The sequence below is a fragment of the Ranitomeya imitator genome, chromosome 3, assembly GCF_032444005.1.
Source record: "Ranitomeya imitator isolate aRanImi1 chromosome 3, aRanImi1.pri, whole genome shotgun sequence".
In the NCBI taxonomy this organism is placed as follows: domain Eukaryota; kingdom Metazoa; phylum Chordata; class Amphibia; order Anura; family Dendrobatidae; genus Ranitomeya; species Ranitomeya imitator.
The window spans coordinates 702,261,806-702,286,475 of record NC_091284.1 but is presented as its reverse complement, the minus strand read 5'-3'; positions in this window follow the sequence as shown (position 1 = coordinate 702,286,475).

Here is a 24,670-nt window from a genome sequence, read left to right as displayed (position 1 = left end):
CGTAAACGCGGCCAAGCTGATGCCCCCACGTCGCGAAACCATGACGACATGGGCAAGCATCCCAAATGGGAACGCGATGTGGACCCACTGGACCACATAGAGTAACCTGGACCTACCCTGACTAGGGAAGGGCAGCGAGCAGGGTCTGTTGCAGCTGAGCATGTGAACAAGATGGCAATATGCAGAACTAGATTACACCGAACAACTTCAGGTATGAAGAAACAATGTTTACTTAACAGAAAACACAGTACATAACAAAACAAAGATGTCAGGATCCCGATTCCACACATCAGAGTAGGGTACATGTCTCAGGATAACAGACGAAGGCAGGAGGACATCACGGGTTGATGAAGTCCAGGGTTATCTGGCACGGGCATGCTAGGACGGCCTCTCTCTCAGGCCTCAGGCGCAACACAGGCTCAGCAGGAGAACATCAGACACCGACTTCGGACGATATAGAAGATGCTAAGCACAGCCTAAATAGGGGAGGTGCACAGTCATAGGTGCCCAAACCTGAACGTAGACAATATAAAGTGACTAGCACACTCCAGGGTGTTGTGATGCAAAAAAGTGGGGATTTATTACATACAGTAAATCACAAACGTTTCGGTCGATACTGGACCTTCATCAGTGTGCTACAAAAAAGAATTATATACAGAACAAAAAACAATAAATGTGTTGTACATATGAAAGACAAAAGCAAAACAAAAACAAAAGTATATAATTCTTTTTTGTAGCACACTGAAGGCAGGAAGGTTACCATTCATCAGTGGACTACATTACGTCAGATTCGGATCCAGAGAGACCTGGCAGATACCCGTATCCGGGTCGTTTTTTAGGCCGACAGAAACGACAAGGCAAAAGAAGAGGACCAGACGGGGGCTTCACAGGACCCAGAAACATGGACTTTGCGAGAGTGACACGATCTCAGGTACACAACCATTAGTCGTAAATATTTCCTCCAAAACTCTAGGGGTAGCCGAACACAGCGCCTTACAGAAAGGGCTCTCATTTTGTCCGAGTTACAAACACAACACGTTCCAAATGGATATGGATCTGCAGAAGTTCTACAGATCTTTAAGACTCAAGTTACACTTTGCTGATACAGACCATGCAACACCCCCTAACCTTCAAGCCACGGCACCTATAGGGATTACTGCAGCTAGCCTTGGGCTACGTGATAAGAGCACATATCAGCCACCAAAAGGGTCACATCCCCTTGAGACCTTCATCCAATTTGTAGACAAATCTTTTCAAAAACTGAGGAACGACACGGATAGAGGTAGGATCCACTACCCTTCAAATCTTTTCGTTACCGAGAGACAGGCCTTAACATCCTTAAAACAAGAGAAGGACATCATTATGAAGCCAGCAGATAAGGGTGGGGCCATAGTGGTAATGGACAAAACCCTCTATAAGAATGAAGTGTACCGCCAACTCAGCGACACTACCACATACAAAAAACTTTCCCATAATCCCACTCAAACCATCCAAGATGTCATCCGCACAACTCTATATGGGTTTCAAACCCGGGGCATCCAAGATTGCAAAACTCGGGCCTTTTTGACTAAGAAACATCCGATTACACCAGTAATTTACATCCTACCCAAGATCCATAAGTGTTTACATAATCCACCTGGTAGAACCATTGTGGCATCTACTGATTCGATCTTGGCCCCCATTTCTATCTACTTAGAAAAGATCTTGACACCCCTCATTAGGAACACCACTTCCTTCCTGCTTGACACGGGTGCCTTTCTGGAAACTGTTAGGAACATATCCCCTGTCCCTCCTGACGCCTATCTAGTATCCTTTAGTAGTAAATCAACGTGCGCACAACCCACGAAGGTGCATGGGTAGGTTCCCAAACCGTGATATCAAGTAAGTAAGAAACCCAGCACTCAACTTTGTATGGTGAGAAGAAAACAGGTGGTTTATTGTATCCCAAGCAAAAAACGTTTCGGTCACACAAAGGACCTTCGTCAGTAACTGAAAATTACATACATCAAAACAATTCATGTAGTAGGGATAATATCAACATAAATTACTAAAAAATAAAGTATATACATAACATACACATGGACAACCGTACATGTACATGGCAATAAATGTTTACTATGGTGCGCATCTGAGAATAGAGAGTAATATATACAATGTGGCACGGTGAGTGAGAAAAGGCAGAATAAAAAGGAAAAAAGGGGAAGAAAAAGAGGGTTACGTACCAAACACTGGGATAAAGGATGAATATTAATGGCTATAAGCGCTGCCTCTAAAAAAAGGAAAGAGATGGTGGCAAATCTGGTGAGATCCGAAAGTGTAATAATATAGTGAGAACTAAAGGTATATGAGAGCCTACCGATAGAGTCCTGGGAACAGCGCTAGTTCCAGAGGTAGAGGAATGTATCCTGGTGCAGCCTAGGATGGGATAGGGCACATGTATAGAAAACAGCATACAGGTATAGAGTAACCAAGAAGTAAAAGAGTAGTGCCCCAGGTGGTTTACCTATATAAATGGCCAGTTCCGCGGCATCCACCGCTGTGTCAGTGGGGCATATGGAGAGAGGGGCCAATTTAAATACCTGTGGGCGGGAAATCAGCTGGTGAAATAGGTACCATGTGTGCTGCGGCGCGTCCTAGCCACGAGGAAGGGCGGAAGTGACGCGCTGTGGTAAACAGTGCATAATAGCACTGTGTACAATAGGAGATGGTGTCAGACGAATACCGGATATGGCATACCGGAAGTGGGGCACCGGACACAAACAAACAGAGTCCCGTCGCCATATTCGATGAGGTAGGGTACGCTGTGTGGGAGCGCTGAAATGCCAGATATGACGCACCGGAAGTGGGGCGCCGGGCGGCAGGGGAAGTATAGCGATCGCCATATTGAAGGAGGCAAATAGTGGTGAGTATGCCTGTGAGCTTATACTACATAGGAGTGCTGGTAGAAGCGCTGGTATAAGAGAGACAAGAAAAACGTCATGTGACGTACTAGAGGTGGGGCGCCGGGCGGCGAAAAAAACGCTATATGACATTACAAAGTATATTGTTGCTCTATTGTTACCATCTCTCTTTAGGGATCACGTACTCCCTCCTTTTTTCATTTTCTCCTACTTTACATATCATTTACGTCTCCATCCCACTTAGGGTTAATACTTTTCGACTCCTTTTTTCTGTATGCCTTTGTTTCCATGCTACCTACTAGATTGCCTGTAGACATTTTACTACAAATATGCTTCTGCTCATATAGCATTTTTTTCGCCGCCCGGCACCCCACCTCTAGTACGTCACATGACGTTTTTCTTGTCTCTCTTATACCAGCGCTTCTACCAGCATTCCTCGTGGCTAGGACGCGCCGCAGCACACATGGTACCTATTTCACCAGCTGATTTCCCGCCCACAGGTATTTAAATTGGCCCCTCTCTCCATATGCCCCACTGACACAGCGGTGGATGCCGCGGAACTGGCCATTTATATAGGTAAACCACCTGGGGCACTACTCTTTTACTTCTTGGTTACTCTATACCTGTATGCTGTTTTCTATACATGTGCCCTATCCCATCCTAGGCTGCACCAGGATACATTCCTCTACCTCTGGAACTAGCGCTGTTCCCAGGACTCTATCGGTAGGCTCTCATATACCTTTAGTTCTCACTATATTATTACACTTTCGGATCTCACCAGATTTGCCACCATCTCTTTCCTTTTTTTAGAGGCAGCGCTTATAGCCATTAATATTCATCCTTTATCCCAGTGTTTGGTACGTAACCCTCTTTTTCTTCCCCTTTTTTCCTTTTTATTCTGCCTTTTCTCACTCACCGTGCCACCTTGTATATATAACTCTCTATTCTCAGATGCGCACCATAGTAAACATTTATTGCCATGTACATGTACGGTTGTCCATGTGTATGTTATGTATATACTTTATTTTTTAGTAATTTATGTTGATATTATCCCTACTACATGAATTGTTTTGATGTATGTAATTTTCAGTTACTGACGAAGGTCCTTTGTGTGACCGAAACGTTTTTTGCTTGGGATACAATAAACCACCTGTTTTCTTCTCACCATATCTAGTATCCTTTGACGTGAAGGACTTGTACACGTCCATACCCCATACAAATGGCATACAATCTGTCCGCTGGCTACTCACCACTAATCACATGAACCCCGATCTTTCTGACCTGTGTTGTGAGCTTCTGTCTATCGTTCTGAATAATAATTTTTTCTTGTTCGAAGACACCTACTATCTCCAAATAAAGGGCTCGGCCATGGGCTCGAACGTTGCACCTCCATACATGGCCCATTACGAAGGCACATCTATATACACTCAAGATCTCTTTCGTAGCCATGCATTGACATGGAAGCGCTATATAGATGATGTCTTCTGTGTCTGGGGGGGGGTGATCTTAGAACCCTACAAGCCTTTTTTCAAGTTCTTAGGACCTCGTGGCCCGGATTGGATTTCACGATGACATATGACACTCACCAAATCAGTTTCCTCGATACATTGGTCATCAAAGATGATAATGGGAATTTGCAAACAGATTTATACTCAAAACCTACGGACCGCAACAGTCTGTTGCATTACAGTAGTTTTCACCCCCAAAACATGATAAAATCTATTCCCAAATCACAACTAAACAGGGTATCAAAAATAGTCTCAGACCCTGCCACCAAAGACCTTAGAACAACTGAGATGAGGTCAAAATTCCGTGAAAGGGGTTATCCAACACGTATCCTTGATACCGCCCAGGCCAACAGTACTACCAGAGACAGGATATCCGCTACGTCACGGATCCCATTTGTACACCAGTACCATCCTGCAGCTTATAAACTACACAGAACCATTCGCCAACATTGGCATATTCTTCAAGAAGCATACCCCACGATCCAAGAATTTCAACATCCTTTTCTCCCATGCTTTAAAAGACCGCGTAATATCAAGGATAACCTAGTCCGTGCAGACATTGGCCCCACACACTCTGGCCCAACTCAGCGTTTTCTAGCCAACCCCAAAACGGGTACCTTCCCGTGCCTGAGTTGCAATCAGTGCAACAACGTACTGCGGGGCAATACCATACATCACCCACACACAGGAAAGAGATACCCAATCAACAACTTTTTTACCTGTGATACTAATTACGCAGTCTATTTAATCAAATGCCCCTGTGGTCTTCTGTATGTGGGCGAGACCACTCAGTCAGTAAAATCACGTATATCTAAACATAAGTCCACCATTCTGTGCAAAAATCTCATGCTCCCATTACCGTCTCATTTCATAGAGAAAGGCCACAACCTGTCCCAACTCAGATTTCAAATAATCGAACAGGTCACACCACCTCGCCGCGGGGGAGACAGAGTTACTATGCTGAAGCGTAGGGAGGCTTATTGGATACACAAGCTTAACACCTTAAGTCCCAAAGGTCTCAACAGGGATTACGAACTAATCTGTAACATCAATGTGCTATCGTTGCCTTATGATTCTACATTTTGTTATCATATTATTTATAACCTGTAGTTCTGTTTCCTTGACAGGAGTACCTCTATCTTTAGTGGCCCCATATGGTTTCTTTCATCAGGTTTATACCTAAGTGCACCTTTTTATCTTGCAACAATTATGCTATGGCATAGTATCTTTGGGTCTTGTATATCCCATAATTAAGTGGTTGTCCTTTTCACCCCCGCAACTCACTGTGAGTTTTTGCTAACTATAATTATTGTTATTCCTATTCTCCAGGTCTGTAATATAACCCGGTTTTTTTTACCTGTATAACCCCTTGGTTTGCATCTATATCGGTATCAATATTGCACGTCTGGTATATTCCAATGTAGTTATCATGTCTGCTGCTAAATGCGTTCAATATAGCATAGTAATTATCTTTGCTCTTTTTCACAGAATCACCCACTCTGACTTCACTTCTCCACTGCCGTTTTGTGACACCTTTTGGCCACCACTAATGCACGGCTATTCACTGCTCCTCTCAACTGGAACGCACCTCTATTTGTGGAACGCTCACATCACCGCCCTCTGCGGTCAGCTGACACCTCATCCCAGCAGCTGGAATGCACCTCTAACATTTTTTTTGTTGTTTGTTTGTTTTTTTGTTTTTTTTTTTGTCAGTGGAACGCTCAGATCACCGCCCCCTGTAGTCAGCTGACTCCCATGTCGTCACCGCCCCGCCCCTTCCTGTGTCTTGCCAGCTCACACAATGCACACTATGCGCTCTGCCCCACTATATAAAGGGCCATGCCGGCGATCCCTGCACACACTCTATTAGCGGTGGATACCGCATTTATCCCTAGTGTCCCGGCGTACTGGTAAGTCTCTCAGCGTCACTCTGCAGCTTATGGCGGTACAATTTACATGGTCTCTGTAGTAGTACATTAACAATAGATTTTTACCCTCCTCCTACAGACAGCTCTTTTAAGCCTCAGCGCCACCTATTATTCTGACTCACCGTCAGTTGGTATGTACCCCTCCTTATTACTCTCCATGTACACGATTTTTTTTTTTTTCCCAGCATGTCTGATTGCTAGGTAGCCTTATTTAGCTCCACACACACTCAGCACCATTAGTGTCTGTGACCGTAACCCCGTTTTCTCTTCTCTAGATGCAAATCCGAGTATTCTATTGTTTTTGGGGCCATACAAGTATACAATTATACCTAGGTATGTGTTCACTGTACTCGGCATATCACTTCACCGCTCGTGTTCCACAAAGTAGTCCTCTCACACTCCCTCTTGGACCTATGTCCTCAGCGTACCAATGGCTTTTCCATGTTAGAACTTGCAGCCTATGATTTAAAGAATTATGTATGGATAGATATGTATATATATATATGTATATATACCTGTATCCACGCAAGTTGAATGTTCTCCAGGGTCATTGTTCTCTCTCCTCATTTTATGACCTGTGTCTCCGTGATGTATATACTTTTGTTTTTGTTTTGCTTTTGTCTTTCATATGTACAACACATTTATTGTTTTTTGTTCTGTATATAATTCTTTTTCGTAGCACACTGATGAAGGTCCAGTATCGACCGAAACGTTTATGATTTACTGTATGTAATAAATCCCCACTTTTTTGCATCACAACACCCTGGAGTGTGCTAGTCACTTTATACCGACTTTGGACGGACTTCTGACGATGGCAAGGGTCATCACGGGTTGATGCAGTCCAGGGTCATCTGGCACGGGCTTATCAGGACGGCCTCTCTCTCAGGCCTCAGATGCAGCACAGGCTCAGCAGGAGAACATCAGACACTGACCTTGGACAGACGTCAGACAATGGCAGGGGTCATCATGGGTTGATGCAGTCCAGGGTCATCTGGCGCAGGATCAGGTAGTGGTGGTCATCAGGTTCCTAGCTACGGCCGTCAGGCTCCAGGCATCGGACCTAGGAAGGAACTCAAGCGTGATGGTGCAAGCACCACCGGACTGGACCTGGGCTAGACGGGGTTAGCACGGCATAACAGGCTGAGCACAGCATAGTAAGAGCTCAGAATAAACACCAGACTCCATCTTTAAAAGATGAGCCCAGGAAGTTCAGTCACTGGGTACGGGGTGTCAGACACAAAAGGACTTCAGGAATATAACAGAGGACACAGTTCAGACAGGGTCAGGTACTGGGTATGCAGCCTCCAGGATAGGCGGGTCTGGGTTCTCTGCCCCCAGATTAGGCGGAAAAACAAAACACAAACAGATCTGGACATGCAGCCTCCAGGATAAACGGGTCTGGGTACTCTGCCCCCAGATTAGGTGGAAAACAGGTATGAGCTCTCCCAGAACATACTGCAGACAGAACGGAAGCTGGATACTAACTCGCAAGACACAGAAACACAATGCAATGCTCTGGCAACGTCCAACAGGAAAAAGAGTTTATATAGGGGCTGCCCCTCAACAATAGGCTGAGGAAGCAACACAGGCGCACACTCAAACCGTAATAAAAGCAGAGTAGATGTGGCCACATGCACCCCAAGCACAAACAGAAACCATTACAGCTGTTACGCTCAGGGACCAGGAAAGCGGGATAAGTGGACCCACTGGACCGAAACAGCGAACCTCCCCAGGACGAGTGGACCAGGTGGACCGCCCCCTATACAGGGAGCGTTAGGAGCAGGCCCAGGGGAGACTACTGAATGGCAGCCGGTACCAAAGTACAGGGAAAGGAAAAGGTCAGGGCAGGGACGATGGAAAAGAGAACGAAGAAGGAGAAGCGGAACGGGTAACGGGAACTGACAAGACAGACAGAGAATGGAAGGACAAACCGGAAGACAGGATGGAGACACGAAACCAAGGAAGCACAGGAGACGATGGCGGAAGGACTAGGCAGAGGATCTGGAACACCGGGAAGAAACGAAGGTACAGGAGAACTGGAGCTGCAAGGGAAGCACGGAGACAGTTAATGATAATACACAGAAACAAAAAATCAGAGACAAGCAGCAGGGAGAACGTAAGGTACGCTAGGAAGCGAGGGAGCCAGAGGCATTTGCCAGAAAACAAATGACAGACAGGCACAGCCAAAAGGAAGAGGCGGCCTTAAATGCAGAGTGGCAGCGTACCTTCCGGGTCATGGTCCTCCAGGACCACAGAGAGCAGGGGAAAGAGTGTCCAAAAAAAAGGCAGAGTGCGCATACATGAGCTCCCAGTAGAGGGCGCTGTGGACGCGCAGGAGCGCTGCTTAGTAACGTCAGCGCTGCCAGCGAGACACAGGGCTGACCGGAGCAGGGAAGGCAGAGTGCGCGTGAGCAGGACACCCTAGTGCGCGCGCGCCCGACAGGAAGCAGGAGCCGGGAGAGCGAGCAGAGAAGACGGCGCTGGAACAGGAGCGCGCCGGGACGCCGAGGAGCGGTAAGTAAAAGCGGACAGCAGGGGCCGCGGCGGTGATAATGGCGACCTGACAACAGCACAGACAGCAGCACAGGGAACTGAGCCGCATCCATACAGATAACAGACTACAGTATCCCGGCAAGATAGGGAGAGAGGAGCAAGGGTTAAAGCAGAGACATGCAAAAGTAACGCTGAAGAAACAAGGTATAAACCCTGCGGCGTTACACACACATACATACATACATACACACATTCAGCTTTATATATTAGATGTCAGTGAGACACATATCTACATATATAATCATGTAATTCTGTCTGTTTGTCTGTAATGGAAATCCTGCGTCGCTGATTGGTCGCGCCAGTTCAAATGAGTTTATGCCACCAAGGGGCACAGCTTTGGTGATGGCACCGCAAGTCAACGAAGCTCCATTCCCTGCATTCCATCCATTCTCCAGTCTTTTACAGCTGGGAGCAGCAGCATTAGCAGCGCTCCTGGTTGTAAATGTATTTAACCCCTTCAGATGGATTTACAGCGTGGGACATGACTGTATGGCGGACAGGTATTGGATATTGTTGCTTTTTTATTTTCTTTTTTTTTTTTACAGGAGAACAAGGGTCTTCAGTTGGATTAAGCGTACAATAAAGATACTAAAACCATATGCGTCTATTTATTTCATTAAAATAGTTTATTCTCAATGTGTGTGCATTTTTAACCCTTTCCTACTATAGGATTGTTGCAGTATGACACTCTGCCACTAAGGGGAGTGATGGTACGTCTGATGGCACTGAAGTAATTATACTAACCAGGTATCACCAGCACACATTACACTTCACACTCCGGCCACTAGGGGGAGCAAAAGGCTTTATTTATTGGGGCACTCCTCACACTGGTAAAACTAGGGGTTGGATAGGAAGTTAGTCAGAAGCTGACTGGGTTGGATTCAGGCAACATCCCGTGGCAGGGGGTGTTGCAGGGAGAAGACACAGGGAGGTCCCTGTCAGGCGTGGGAACCTGGCAGGTGCCTAGCGAACAGAGCAGAACGTAACGGAACCGCACCTGCACACCCCGCGGCGGTATCCTAAGAGAGAGACACGAAGGGAAGGATATTGTGGAACAGTGAGAAACGAGATCAAGCACAAAGGAGAACCAGTAGGAGCCATGCTGTGAGACCGAGGCAACATCCTACTGAGGCGCGTAGCCGGTGGCCGGAACACCGTGGGAGTAACTGACTCTAGGCCTTACTTCGAACTCCGCAGGACAGTTAATTATAGGTTGGCTGTCTACCTTAAATTTCCTACGAAGACATAGGGGGCAACGCATGGAGAGGGGCGTCTCTAGGGTCCCGGAAGAGCTCCGAGCCTTCCCGTCATACGGGTGCGTCCTAGCCATAACATACTGGGGGACGAGAAACTAGTAACATCTGGAACAAGCGAGAGAGAATTAGAAAGAACGAACGAACGAGAACAGCAGTTGTGAGGACTATTCCGAATGCTCAGCAGGGTAGCACTACAACACACAGGCGCTAGTGGTAGGCACTGATTTCCACCTGCAAAGAGAACTCTGGAAGTGCCCATCGGACCGGCCGGTCTCAGATAGCCCTGTTAAGCGTGCTCTGGATTGAGGATCCTGAAGTCTTCAGTAAAGAGGTAAAGAGACTGCAACCTTGTGTCCTCGTTATTGACTGCACCTCACACCATCACCATCCACCTTACTGGGAAGCCCTGGGGATATACTTCACCTGTGGGAAGGTATACCATCCAGCTGCCATTCCATCACCCCAGCGGATCCCACAGCAGCGTCGGTCACCCTGACCGAATACCACAGGTGGCGTCACGAAACCTTGACAGACTCCGATCACCCTTTTTATTGGACGCCCCTTAGCAGGGTTACGGACCGGGTCTAGCCACCGTGACAGCCGCAGAACCGAACCAGAGAGGCCCGGTACCGAAAACTCGTGGCCCTGTGTCTGGGGGCGCTCCAGTGTCTTATTGACATCTCTCCATTATTAAGCAGGCTTAATGTCACCTTACAATAGCAAGGTGACATTAACTCCTTATTACCCCATCCACTACAGGGTAGTGGGAAGAGAGTGGCTAAGTGCCAGAATAGGTGCATCTTACAGATGTGCCTTTTCTGGGGTGGCTGGGGGTAGATGTTTTTAGATAGGGGGGGCCAATAACCAGGGTCCCTCTCTAGGCTATTAATATCTGCCCTCAGTGACTGGCTTTCCCACTCTGGCGGAGAAAATTGCGCGGGAGCCCACACCAGTTTTTTCCTTCATTTAACCCTTTATTTTAACACCTAGAGCTCCAAAATTTTGCACACACAAACTACTAACATTATGTAAAAATCTAATGGTTATGAAATTGGTCCGAGTGCAATGCGTTGTTTTTGCGCCTCTCCCTCGTCTGCATTTCTCTCTAGTGTGACCCCGGCCTTACAGCAATGCTTAGGCAACATCGACATCTTGTGACTGAATAACAACAACATTATTGCAGACGAGCAACAACAGATACAGTATTATACTGATGCGGACATAGGTATATACATTTATACCACACTGGTGAGACGACACATCTCACAAATACGCTGCATGCAAGGTGATAACAAATTGCATTGCACTAGCACCAATGTTATTCAGTGAGGCAGTGTTAATCTGCGAGTTTTTCCTCAGCTGGAATCAGAAAAAAATTGAAGCATGCTGCAAGTGGCCGCCAAGAATGGACAAATCTCAAATAAAAAAAATATAATATAAAGCTATAGATAGATGACAAAAAGTTATTACCGTATATACTCTAGTATTAGCTGAGATTTTTAGCCCATTTTTTAGGCTAAAAGTGCCCCTTTCGGCTTATACTCAAGTCATTGTCCCAGGGGGACGGCGAGGAGGGGGAGCGGCAGGAGTCAGCGCCTGTCACATCATACACACCCCCTCCTGATGCGGTTTCTGCAAGTCCCTGCTTCTTCGATAGTCTCCGGCGACCGCAGCTCTTCCTGTGTTCAGTGGTCACATGGTACCGCTCATTAAAGTAATGAATATGGACGTGACTCTACTCCCATAGGTGTGGCGCGCATATTCATTACTTTAATGAGCGGTACCATGTGATCGCTGAACACAGAAACAAGCTGCCGATGCCAGAGACCATCGGAGAAGCAGGGACCGCGTCAGGAGGGGGTGAGTATGATGAGCGAGGGTGAGCCATGCAATATTCACCTGTCACTGTTCCACCGACCGGACTCTGTCTTCCGCATCCTCTGGCTGTGACGTTCAGGTCAGAGGGCGCGATGACGTGGTTAGTGCACGCCCTCTGCCTGAACAGTCACTGTAGAGACCTGGAAGACACAGCAGCGCACGGCGGTGGAACGGGGACACGTGAATATCGCAACTGCCGGTGTCCTGAGTCAGCGGCGAATCCTGCACCTTGCCCCCATTGTGCGCAGGTGTCCCCGCCTGCTCAGGACACCGACTCTAGATCCCAAGCGACGAGAGGTGAGTATGTCATTTTTTAATTTTAATCAAAGCAGCAGCATATGGGGCATATTATTCTATGGAGCTTCTTATGGGGCCATCAACCTTTGTGCAGCATTATATGGGGCATAATATTCTATGGAGCATCTTATGGGGCCATCATTAACCTTTTATGCAGCATTATATGGGGTGTATTTTGTATGGAGCATCTTATGGGGCCATCATAAACTGTATGGAGCATTAAAAACACTTAACCTACTGATGTCTTAAGCAATTTTACTTTTATTGGTATCTATTTTTATTTTTGAAATTTACCAGTAGCTGCTGCATTTCCCACCCTAGGCTTATACTCGAGTCAATAAGTTTTCCAAGTTTTTTTGTGGCAAAATTAGGGGTCTCGGCTTATACTCGGGTCGGCTTATATTCGAGTATATACGGTAGATAGAATATATTCTCACCTTCACTTGCTATCCTTTTTATGGCTTGGTGGGAGAAAATATGATAATCCGTTTATTTCATCTTTAGTATGGTTTGGTAGATATGTGGATGATGTACTCCTAGTTTGGAAAGGGAGTGCATCCACATATTCGGATTTTGTTTTGTATTTGAATATCAACAATTGCAATGTTCGGTTCACATGCAGCAATTTAACTATTGATATTCCTTTTTTGGATATTGTGTTACATGGTAACCCTGTTACCAATAGGGTGGAGTCCTCCCTATATAGGAAAGATATTGCTGGTAATACTATCCTTCTAGCCTCTAGTTCACACCCTAGACACGTGACGTATGCTATCCCCAAAGGGGAATTTATCAGAGCCAGAAGGATTTGTTCTAATGAGGATTTGTTTTGTCAGGGAAAGTAATGTTATCAAAAATAGATTGAAAGTCAGAGGATATAATAGATCCAGGGTCAACACAGCATTTGAGAAAGTGCACAAAAGTCCACGTGATAATTTTTTGTATGGCATAGGGAAAACACCAAAGTCAGTTTCTCCCTCTAATATTATTTTTTCCACTGCCTTTAGCAGTCAGTTTCATATAATCAAGGGCATTATTCAGAAATATCTACCAGTGGTAAATCAAGATGATCGCCTTTGTACGATTTTAGATGGTGGTTGCCATGTGGTAGCTAAAAGAGGCAGATCACTTGCTTGTGATCACCAATGGGTGCGGCACCCTCAGGATGGATCCTGGCTGACATATGGACTTGATATTGGCAATGTGGTGAGCTTTCTACACTTCCCCTCTCTCCTTCCCTCCTATGTTAGAATATATATAGTTGTGTGAAAAAGTGTATGCCCCTTCCTGATTTCCTATTCTTTTACATGTTTGTCACACTTAAATATTTCAGATCACAAAGCAAATTTAAATATTAGACAAAGATAGCACAAGTAATCACACAATGCAGTTTTTAAATTAAGTTCTTTATTATGAAGGGAAAAAAGAAATCCAAACCTACAGGGCCGTGTGTGAAATGTGATTGGCCCCTAAACCTAATAACTGGTTGGGCCACCCTTAGCAGCAACAACTGCAATCAAGCGTTTGCGATAACTGGCAATGAGTCTTTTACAACACTCTGGAGGAATACTGACCCACTCATATTTGCAGAATTGTAATTCAGCCACATTGGAGAGTTTCTGAGCATGATTCGCCTTTTTAAGGTCATGCCACAGCATCTCAATCTGATTAAGGTCAGGACTTTGACTAGGTCACTCCAAAGTCTTAATTTTGTTTTTCTTAAGCTATTCAGAGGTGGACTTGCTGGTGTGTTTTCAATCATTGTCCTGCTGCATAACCCAAGTGTGCTTCAGCTTGAGGTCACGAACAGATGGTCAGACATTCTACTTCAGGATTTTTTGGCGACAGCAGAATTTATGGTTCCATTTAACACAGTAAGTCTTCCATGTACCGAAGCAGCAAAACAGCCCCAGACCATCACATTACCACCACCATATTGTACTGTTGGTATGATGTTCCTAAAATGCTGTGCTACGTGCATGCCAGATGTAATGGGCTATACACCTTCCAAAAAGGTCAACTTTTGTCTCAACAAGCCTTTTTGTTCTTATTGCTCAGCAGTGGTTTTCATCTTGGAGTCTCTTTCTTATGGTGGAGTCATGAAAACTGACCTTAACTGAGGCAAGTGAAGCCTGCAGTTCTTTGGATGTTGTTGTGGGATTTTTTGTGACCTCTTGGATGAGTTGTCGCTTTGCTCTTGGGGTAATTTTGATTGGCCAGCTACTCCTTGGAAAGTTCACCACTGTGCCATTTGTGGATAATGGCTCTCACTGTGATGCGCTGGAGTTCCAAAGCTTGAGAAATGGCTTTATAACTTTTCCAGAGTGATAGATCTCAGTTAATTTGTTTCTCATTTGTTCCAGAATTTCTTTGGATTGTGGCATGATACCTAGCTTTTGAGCATTTTTGGTCTACTTCACTTTGTCAGGCAGGTCCTATTTAAGTGATTTCTTGATTGAGAACTAGTGATGAGCGAATATACTCGTTACTCGAGATTTCCCGAGCACGCTTGGGTGACCTACGAGTATTTTTTAGTGCTCGGAGTTTTAGTTTTTAGCGCCGCAGCTGAATCATTTACATCTGTTAGCCAGCATAAGTACATGTGGGGGTTGCCTGGATGCTAGGCGCTAAAATCTAAAACTCCGAGCACTAAAAAATACTCGGAGGACACCCGAGTGTGCTCGGGAAATCTCAAGTAATGAGTATATTTGCTCATCACTATTGAGTACAGTACGTGGCAGTATGTGGGAATACCGTAATCAGGCCTGCGTGTGGTTAGAGAATTTGAATTCAGCTTACCAAAGATGTGATAAACCACAATTAATTTTCACTAACTTTTCTGGCTGAGAATCTGAGCGATTTTATACATAAAGATGTGAGCGAACCTTTCGCATGTTAAACAGACCACATAATGGAATAGTTGCTGCAGAGCTGAGTAAAACAAACATTTTACTTTTTTATTTCTCTTCTCCCTTGCAGAGATATCAGCTTGTAAAGTTTAGGTTATTATTTATGTTCAGTCCAAGGGGTGTTCCCAGAAATTTTTCTCCGGTGACACACTTTGTAATCACACACAGCTCTGCAGTGGGAGTGGTGAGGAAAGCAGACTTTCTGTCATTATATGTTTCACACTGAGAAACTTGCTCTAAGTTATTGTGGTGGCGTGTTCTGTCTGCCCCAGTGTGTTGCTGCCTGCTTATGATTGGTCACCCTCATGTAGGGGAAGAAGTACACCGCCCCAGAAAAGAATCTCTGGTAATGCCCAGATTGACTTAATGGGAATCTATCAGCAGGTTTTTGCTATTCAATATAAGAGCAGCATATTATAGGGTAAGTGAGCCTGATTCCAGCGTTGTCACTTTTTAGGCTGCGTTTTGTAGTTTCAATACAATCAGTGTTTTATCAGCAGGAGATTATCACTACCTGACTAGGTCTCGCATGCAGGGCAGAAAGGCTCGTCTGTGTAACCCTGTCCCCACCATTACTTGGCAGTCTGCTGACAATTTATAATGTACACAGGAAACTGACATTCAGTGGTTTGTGCGGGGGTTATATACAAATCAGCATTCTGACCATTGCTTCATCTACAGCAGAGAATACAGGGATTCTATCAAAATTGCATCAATCAGCCCAGCAAGAGATGCATCTATAAGGGGTGTACGAGACCGTCAATACTCGACTTCCCTCCTTTGGGTTGATACTGTGAATAATATGTGTATAGTGTAATGTACACAATTGCTGTGTTGTGAACCTGTTATTAGGGAATTTTGACCACTAGATGGGGGCAATATATAGAATGGGAGATAGTATAGTGTAGTAAATAGTTAAATATAGGAGGGGTCAGCTGCAGCTAAGAGAGGGAGAATTTCCTCATTAGGGTCAGTCGAGTCAGGGTGCCCAAACTGCCTGCACGGGCTTAAGTGCCCAGAATGTTAGCAGTGACCACGCAATGGTAACTAAGGGAGAAGCCCAGCCTTCCGCAGCACCGGGCCAGAAGCCAGCAGCAAGAAAAGAAGCTTAAGATAGAAGCAGTGACAGTATGGGGACGCAGGTGGCTCCATTATGTGGCAACTTATTGCATGAGCTGATGCCCTCAGATCCGGGGCAGAATGACTGAGGGAACATCTCAGATGCAGTGAGTTTGGACCAGGAGTACGCTGGTCCAAAAATGAAACCCACAATGAAACCTCATACCAGCATGATGTAAAAAGAGAGGAGGAGGGCCCCACGTGTATCGCCACCTAATAGCGTGGCTTCTTCATTTTCCCCTGAGGAAGCCAAGCTGTTTGGTGGCGATACGCGTAGGGCAATGTGCATAATGCATAACACACTGCGGGGCTGGGATTCACAAGCTGGGCGGCCGCACAGGCGCAGTCTGCGAGACTGAATCTGAAGTCAGACAGGCAGTGCTCACTGCACCTGCCCCAGGCAGAACAAAACAGCGCAGGCGCCGGATTAGATTTGAAAACAGCGCGGAGGGGGCGGCGCCCGGCGCCGAAGAAGCCTTGAGTGATGGCAGTGTGGCGTGTGCAGCAGGGGGGTTAATAATAATAATAATAATCTTTATTTTTATATAGCACTAACATATTCCGCAGCGCTTTACAGACATTATCATCACTGTCCCCATTGGGGCTCACAATCTAAATTCCCTATCAGTATGTCTTTGGAATGTGGGAGGAAACCGGAGTACCCGGAGGAAACCCACGCAAACACAGAGAGAACATACAGACTCTTTGCAGATGTTGTCCTTGGCAGGGTTTGAACCCAGGACTCCAGCGCTGCAAGGTTAAGACCTGCCTCCAGGACTAAAGACAGGTATTTTTGCGAAATTATAAAACGCTTTATTTCTGCCTTGACTGCACCAATAACTAAAAGAGCCACCTTGTCAGAATGCAGCATTACTGCTGCACAAGGTGGCTCTTTTAGTTTCTAATGGCTGGAGGGGTGACAGAGTCCCTTTAACAGCTTAATTTTCACTGAGATACATGTTATCTAAATAATTGGGCATCAGCATATGTTGAGGTGTTATCACATGTTTCATGTGGAAATGTAAATACCAGAAGTGTTAATTTGTGATTTGGTATTATTTACTTATCCTCATATATCCTCATATAGGATTGCTATAGGTCCTTATATGGATCCTGGGTGGTTTCACATATGGCCTTTTTGGGCCTTTTTAATTGTTTTTAATTTATTGCCTTTATTGTGTGTCTTTTTGCATTAATAAAAATTGTCATTTTTTTCTATAATATATCGTGGTTCTTATTGTGGGGTTGATAGTGACCGTTCATACACACTACTTTCTCTTAGTTTTCTATTTATGCAAAACCGTCTATAAGGAGCCTACAGCAGAGCAGAGGGGACCCTGACGGCATAGAAAGTGGAGCCACAGGTATGCAGAGTAATGGACGTTATTTTCATGTGATGGGAGGCCAGGGCACAAATCCCCAAGGCATCCTTGGCCATGACTACGGCCCTGGCCCTCTCTCACACTTGGCGTAATTGGCAGGATGCCGATACCTTGCAATGCGGGGAAACCACGAAGAAAGAAGATTACTTAAGTGTGACCAGAAATAGTAAAGATAAAGATGCCGTAAGAAATGGAGATGTTTTGGAAGTAAACAAGAAAGGTGAAGAAATTGTTGATGTGACTAATGGACTGAATGTGATTGACTCTGTGATAACCAAGATGGTGACTTTAATGATGGCGGAGAATGGTGCCAAAATGGAGAAAAACAACTTTCATCCCGCTCCTCGTGGGCGTCCTATGTTAGAAATGGCGTGAAAAACAACTTGGCAGAGTTGGCGATCTAAGTATTGGGTCCGCCCCCGGTGGGAGTGTCTGAAAAGGAGAAGACCTGTACCTTACCACAGATTGAAAGGAAATGGGTGGAGCGGTCGGAAGCGACCCCATCCTGGAATGGGTGGGGCCAGAAGAAAACCATGCGAGCAGCTGTGCGGCCCCATCGCAAGCTACGGGACTGGCAGCGATGGAACACTCGTGCACGCGGTGCTGGGGCGGCATAGGCCACATAGAGTGGAAATTGAGACAGGAGGAAGAGAAGACTCTACCTGGGTGACAGAGAGGAGTTGCCGATGAGTTCTGCACTCACCATTTCCCTAGTCCAGTGGAGAAGCGGTGCCGACGTCTGCCAAAGCCAGAACGCCAAGATCCGTGTCCGGAACATTTGTGTCGGGAGTTGGAGGTCGGGGGACCAAAGGTTGCGACCGCCTCAGGGGAGTTCGCGCCGGAAGTGAAGGAGTCGGAGTGTGCAGCTGCCGCAGTGGTGAAAATCAACATCCACGGGACGGACACGGTCTGGTCAAGGGAGGTGGTAAGTGCACCTCGGCACCTCACCCCAGAAACCCTGCCAGTCCCTCAGCTTCCTATCCAGGGATGCGAGCCCCCCGCTCTCGGCAGCATTTCAACCCTCAGTCAGTCCCGTTCCCATCTGCAGATGGAAGGCCCGTTTCCATCTCCCGGGCAGGCCACCTGGATTGTGGGAGTAACTGAGCAGAGTAAACTATGTGAAAAGGAGGTCTGACCCGGGTACGTGATGTGTGACAGAGAGAGAGAAGTGCAGGGAAAGAGGAAGAAATATGCAGTTTGAAACCTGTTGTAAATGCTGTGAAGAATATGGATGTGCTGTGTAAAGAAAACAATAAAGTTGTTCAAATGAAAGTTGAAATGGACTGTGTTTCTATTTATGCAAAACCGTCTATAGGGAGCCTACAGCAGAGCAGAGGGGACCCTGACGGTGTAGAAAGTGAATATGTTTACACCGCACACTCTAATGACAACGTGTGATTTTTACTTGAATATTTATTAGTCAAAATATATTTAGATAAGGGAGCGAAACAGAAATATAGTGCTGGAAGCGATATCTAAAGCAAACATTTCGGCTCAACCAGAGCCTTATTCATTGAATCGCTTATCCACAATAAGAAGTGATGTGAAGCGGAAAGGGTAGAGATCCCTCAGTGCCAAGAAACGGCTATAGCTGAGATATTGATCGTAAGTCCTCGAGGGTGATGGCCCAAAATTTATGTGGTAGCCTGCAGAGTAGTGGATGTAAATATTCAAGTAAAAATCACACGTTGTCATTAGAGTGTGCGGTGTAAACATATTTACTAGTATCAAGGATCATCAGATCCACTACACCAGCACCTCGCAATTTTGACTGAGTGCACGCCATCATTATATCGGTATAGAAAGTGAAGCAACAGGTATGCAGAGTAGTGGACATTTTTTCCATGCGATGGGAGGCCAGGTCACAAATCCCCAGGTATCCTCGGCCATGATTACGGCCCTGGCCTTCTCTCACACAAGGTGGTCACATGTTGTTAGGGCTAGCGGAACGCACCGAGTATAGATAGGTAGCTACAAGGTGCGTTCGCAGCCTGGGGTCCACCATGCAGAGATATCTGCAGCAAAGTAACGGCGGATAACCTCTGAACTCACACTTGGGTTAAACTTCACCCCGTGTGAACTGGAAGCGATCTCTGTTGACTCACAGAGTCGCGCTGTACACAAAACTATAACCCTAACTACGGGTTGTGCTTGCTCTGGAACTCTACTGTGTTAACCGCATACATGAAGGAACCAGATGCTAAGCCAAGGCTAATTGCCCCCACTGACGCTAGCTGCCTGCCTGAGTGTACAGTCCCAAAGCTTCAGCCTCAAACCACATATGTAAAGCCAAACACATTTGATACTAGCGCATGGCTGTGCGGCCATGCAAACCTTTTATAGTTGCAGCTCTACAGGACCTTCCTGGTGGACTAATAGGAGCTGCAACAGGGCCTGAGCGTGTGACCCCCGACCTCCAATGAGAGGACCTCCCGTGGTCATGCTCAGTGTGTGAAAAGCAGGACTTGGTCCCAGAAAAGCCTGCTCGCCGCTGACCAATGCTGGCTACAAGGGCAGAGCCTGGAAAGGCAACAGTAACCATTCGCACAGTATCAGGCTGAGCCAGACATTGGGACCGACGTCTCCACTGAGCAGGTTCCACTGTGGCTGGAGGAGAATGGGAGACTGCAGCGGAGATGGTTCGAGATTCCCCCTGTGCGGCGGTGGGAACTTGACATCTAACACATGTTGCCCTATAATGACTACGGGTAAGGTAATCACGTAAGTTCCTTGCACGTCTGAATGTGATCAGGGCCGTATTTAGAGTTTTTGCTGCCCTAGGCACTTTTAGTGCTGCTTCCCCCATTGGTGAGTATGACACTATCGGCAGTGACTTTGGCAAAAATCGCTGATGTGAAAGTAGCCTTTTGCAGCAGATCTGGCAGTTTTTCCGCATCTGCCACGTAATGGATCACTTACGGCAACACTGCGTTCGGCCTCATTCATTCCCTATGGGATTTGTGGACATTTGCAGTACTTGCTGTGATACAGCAAATGCGGTACCATACCTCCCAACTTGTGAAGGGAAAGAGGGATAAAGTTTGCGGCGTGCATAGCGTGCCGCGGCAAATTTAGGCCACGCCTCTGACCACACCCATTTCACAACTAGTCACACCCATAGCCATGCCCCAACCACACCCATTTAGTACTGCTGATCACACTGTTTCATAAACAATAATTATAAACAAAAAAAAAAATGGCCATACAGTGCTCCATACTGTATAATTGCCCCACATGATGCTCAATACTGTATAATGGCCACACATGATGCTCCATAATGTATAATGGCCACACATAGTGCTCCATACTGTATAACAGCCACACGTGATGCTCCATACTGTATAATGGCCCCACATGATGCTCCATACTGTATAATGGCCCCACATGATGCTCAATACTGTACAATGGCCACAAATAATGCTCCATACTGTATAATGGCCCCACATGACGCTCAATACTGTATAATGGCCACACATGATGCTCCATACTGTATAATGGCCACACATGATGCTCCATACTGTATAATGACCCCATATGATGCTCAATACTGTATAATGGCCACACATGATGCTCAATACTGTATAATGCCCCCCTCCCATCTTGTATGCTTGGCTCATCTCCCCCCTCCTCCCATCTTGTATGCATGGCTCATCTCCCCCCTTCCCATCCTGTATGCATGGCTCATCTCCCTCCTCCCTGTATGCATGGCTCATCTCCCCCCTCCCTGTATGCATGGCTCATCTCCCCCCTCCTATATGCATGGCTCATCTCCCCCCTCCCTGTATGCATGGCTCATCTCCCCCTACTCTATGCATGGCTCATCTCCCCCTACTCTATGCATGGCTCATCTCCCCCTCTCCTGTATGCATGGCTCATCTCCCCTCCTCCCTGTATGCATGGCTCATCTCCCCCCCTCCTGTATGCATGGCTCATTCCCCCCTCCTGTATGCATGGCTCATTTCCCCCCTCCCTCCCATCCTGTATGCATGGCTCATCGGCTCCCCGCTCCCATTTGCATGGCTCGACTCCCCGTCCTCCTTCATCCTCCCCCTGTCCTCCCTGTCTGTCATACTCACCTTTCCCACACCGCGCCGAACATCCCTCCATCTCTGTCCCGGCGCAGCACCTTCTTCCTGCGTGAGCGGTCAAGTGGTACCGCTCATTAAGGTCATGAATATGCGTCCTCCTCCCATCTTGTATGCATGGCTCATCTCCCCCCTTCCCATCCTGTATGCATGGCTCATCTCCCTCCTCCCTGTATGCATGGCTCATCTCCCCCCTCCCTGTATGCATGGCTCATCTCCCCCCTCCTGTATGCATGGCTCATCTCCCCCCTCCCTGTATGCATGGCTCATCTCCCCCCTCCTATATGCATGGCTCATCTCCCCCCTCCCTGTATGCATGGCTCATCTCCCCCTACTCTATGCATGGCTCATCTCCCCCTACTCTATGCATGGCTCATCTCCCACCCCCTCCTGTATGCATGGCTCATCTCCCCCTCTCCTGTATGCATGGCTCATCTCCCCTCCTCCCTGTATGCATGGCTCAACTCCCCCCCTCCTGTATGCATGGCTCATTCCCCCCTCCTGTATGCATGGCTCATTTCCCCCCTCCCTCCCATCCTGTATGCATGGCTCATCGGCTCCCCGCTCCCATTTGCATGGCTCGACTCCCCGTCCTCCTTCATCCTCCCCCTGTCCTCCCTGTCTGTCATACTCACCTTTCCCACACCGCGCCGAACATCCCTCCATCTCTGTCCCGGCGCAGCACCTTCTTCCTGCGTGAGCGGTCAAGTGGTACCGCTCATTAAGGTCATGAATATGCGTCCATATTCATCACCTTAATGAGCGGTGCCACGTGACCGCTCACACAGGACAAGCTGCCGGCTCTGAGACCAGGCATTGCTGGAGTAGGGTGAGTATGACATCTTCAATGAGGCGGTCGGGCGGGGGGGGGGGGAATTAGGGGTATGGGGGATGGGGGCGGGCGGTCAAAAGGTGACCCCGGACTTCTATTAAAAAAAAAAAACTTGCTCAGGTGCCGCCCCCGCATCTTCCCGCCCTAGGCACGTGCCCTCAAGTGCCTAGTGGCAAATACGGCCCTGAATGTGATAGATGGTTTATCGGGTAGAAATGTACTAATAATAGGGTTAACTTTAAGGATGGGCCATGCCTTTTCTAAGGCCGATCGCACATTATCAGAATGGGAGTGATAGGTGGTAATAATTCTTAACTGTCTATCAGTGTTGGATTTGGCACCGGATTGAATTTTATATAGCAGATCATTACGAGATGAATGTTTTGCCCTGTGATAGGCCTTTTTAATTATACGTCTGCTATAACCCCGTGCCAAAAGGCGTATTTTCAGTTCCTCCACCCGCCTCTCGAAATCATACTCAGTATAAAAAATACGATGCAAGCGGAGGAACTGCCCAACAGGGATAGATTTTAACATATGGTTAGGCTGACAGGAGGAGGCATGCAATAGTGTATTCGTTGATGTGGCCTTCCTAAAAACGTCAGTCTGGATATTGCCTGCAGGATCTCTCTTGATAGTGACATCTAAAAAATCGATTTTATCAGGATTCCACACAAAAGTGAGGTGAATATTGAGGTCATTGTTGTTCAGGGTGGATATGAACTGTTGAAGGTCAATGGATGTGCCCTGTCAGAAAAAGAAGATGTCGTTGATGTACCGTGTCCAAAAGGTGACGCGGTCCATCGGCACTTGTTGGTCTGACAGGAGGAGGTCCCGCTCCCACAGCCCCAGAACTAGATTAGCATAGGACAGCGCAAATGCCACTCCCAATGCTGTCCCCTGGAGCTGTAGGTAGAAGGACCCCTTAAACACAAAAAAATTATGGGTTAGGATGAACTCAAGTAGCTCAAGCAGAAGTTCCCTCAAAACCAGAGACAATGGAGATGTCTCGAGGAAATACTGTACCGCTGTAATACCATCTGAATGTTTAATATTGGTATAGAGGAATCCCACGTCTGCTGAGACTAGTAAGTTATCACCATTCAAACACAAACCGTCGACCTTATGTAGAAGTTCACCCATATCCTTGAGGAAGGACGGAAGATTAGCAACCAAAGGTTGGAGGTGGAAATCAATCCATCGATTTACATGTTCCAGAAAGTTCCCTCTACCAGAGATTATTGGTCAACCAGGTGGTATTGAGTTCTTATGAATCTTAGGAAGAAGGTATAAAGTAGCAATAGTAGGGTCATTGACTAGCAGTGCTGAAGCCAGATCTTTGGTGATAACTAGGGATGAGCGAGTAGTGAAATATTCAGACTCGCTATACTCGTAACGAGTAGGTCTTAATACTCGGGTATTTGTAATGAGTAGCGAGTCCAATGCAAGTCAATGAGAAATGCGAGTAATTTTATGCTGGACCCTACAAAGCGGTCTAGGGGCCTGAGGAAAAGGCTGAAATGGGTGCATGATTGTTTAAAAGCAGGCGGTAAAAAGCTGTGTGTTGGTTAACGCAGGAAGAAGTCACCCATCATCATCACAAGGGGTTCACAATTCTAAAGGTTGGACTACTGTCCTTGTTGTTCCACTGCCACTGCACAATGTGCAGCCATAGCGTCTTCAAAAAATTAGCTCTTGGGGCTGTATCATGTTTGACGCAGGAAGGAAGCCTCAAGAGCCAGACAATTTTGAAACTAGACTAATAGCATAGTAGTTCCTGTGCCCAATGTGCAGACATAGACATAGTGCTTCCAAAAATGAGCCCAAGGGGATGTATCATGGTTGACGTAGGAAGGAAGCCTCAAGAGCCAGACAATTATGAAACCAGACTACTAGCACGGTAGTTCCAGTACCCAATGTGCAGGCATACACATAGTGTTTCCAAAAATTAGCCCAAGGGGCATGATAACATGGTTGATGCAGGAAGGAGGTCTCATCACAATTGCCTCCGATGGGAAATATT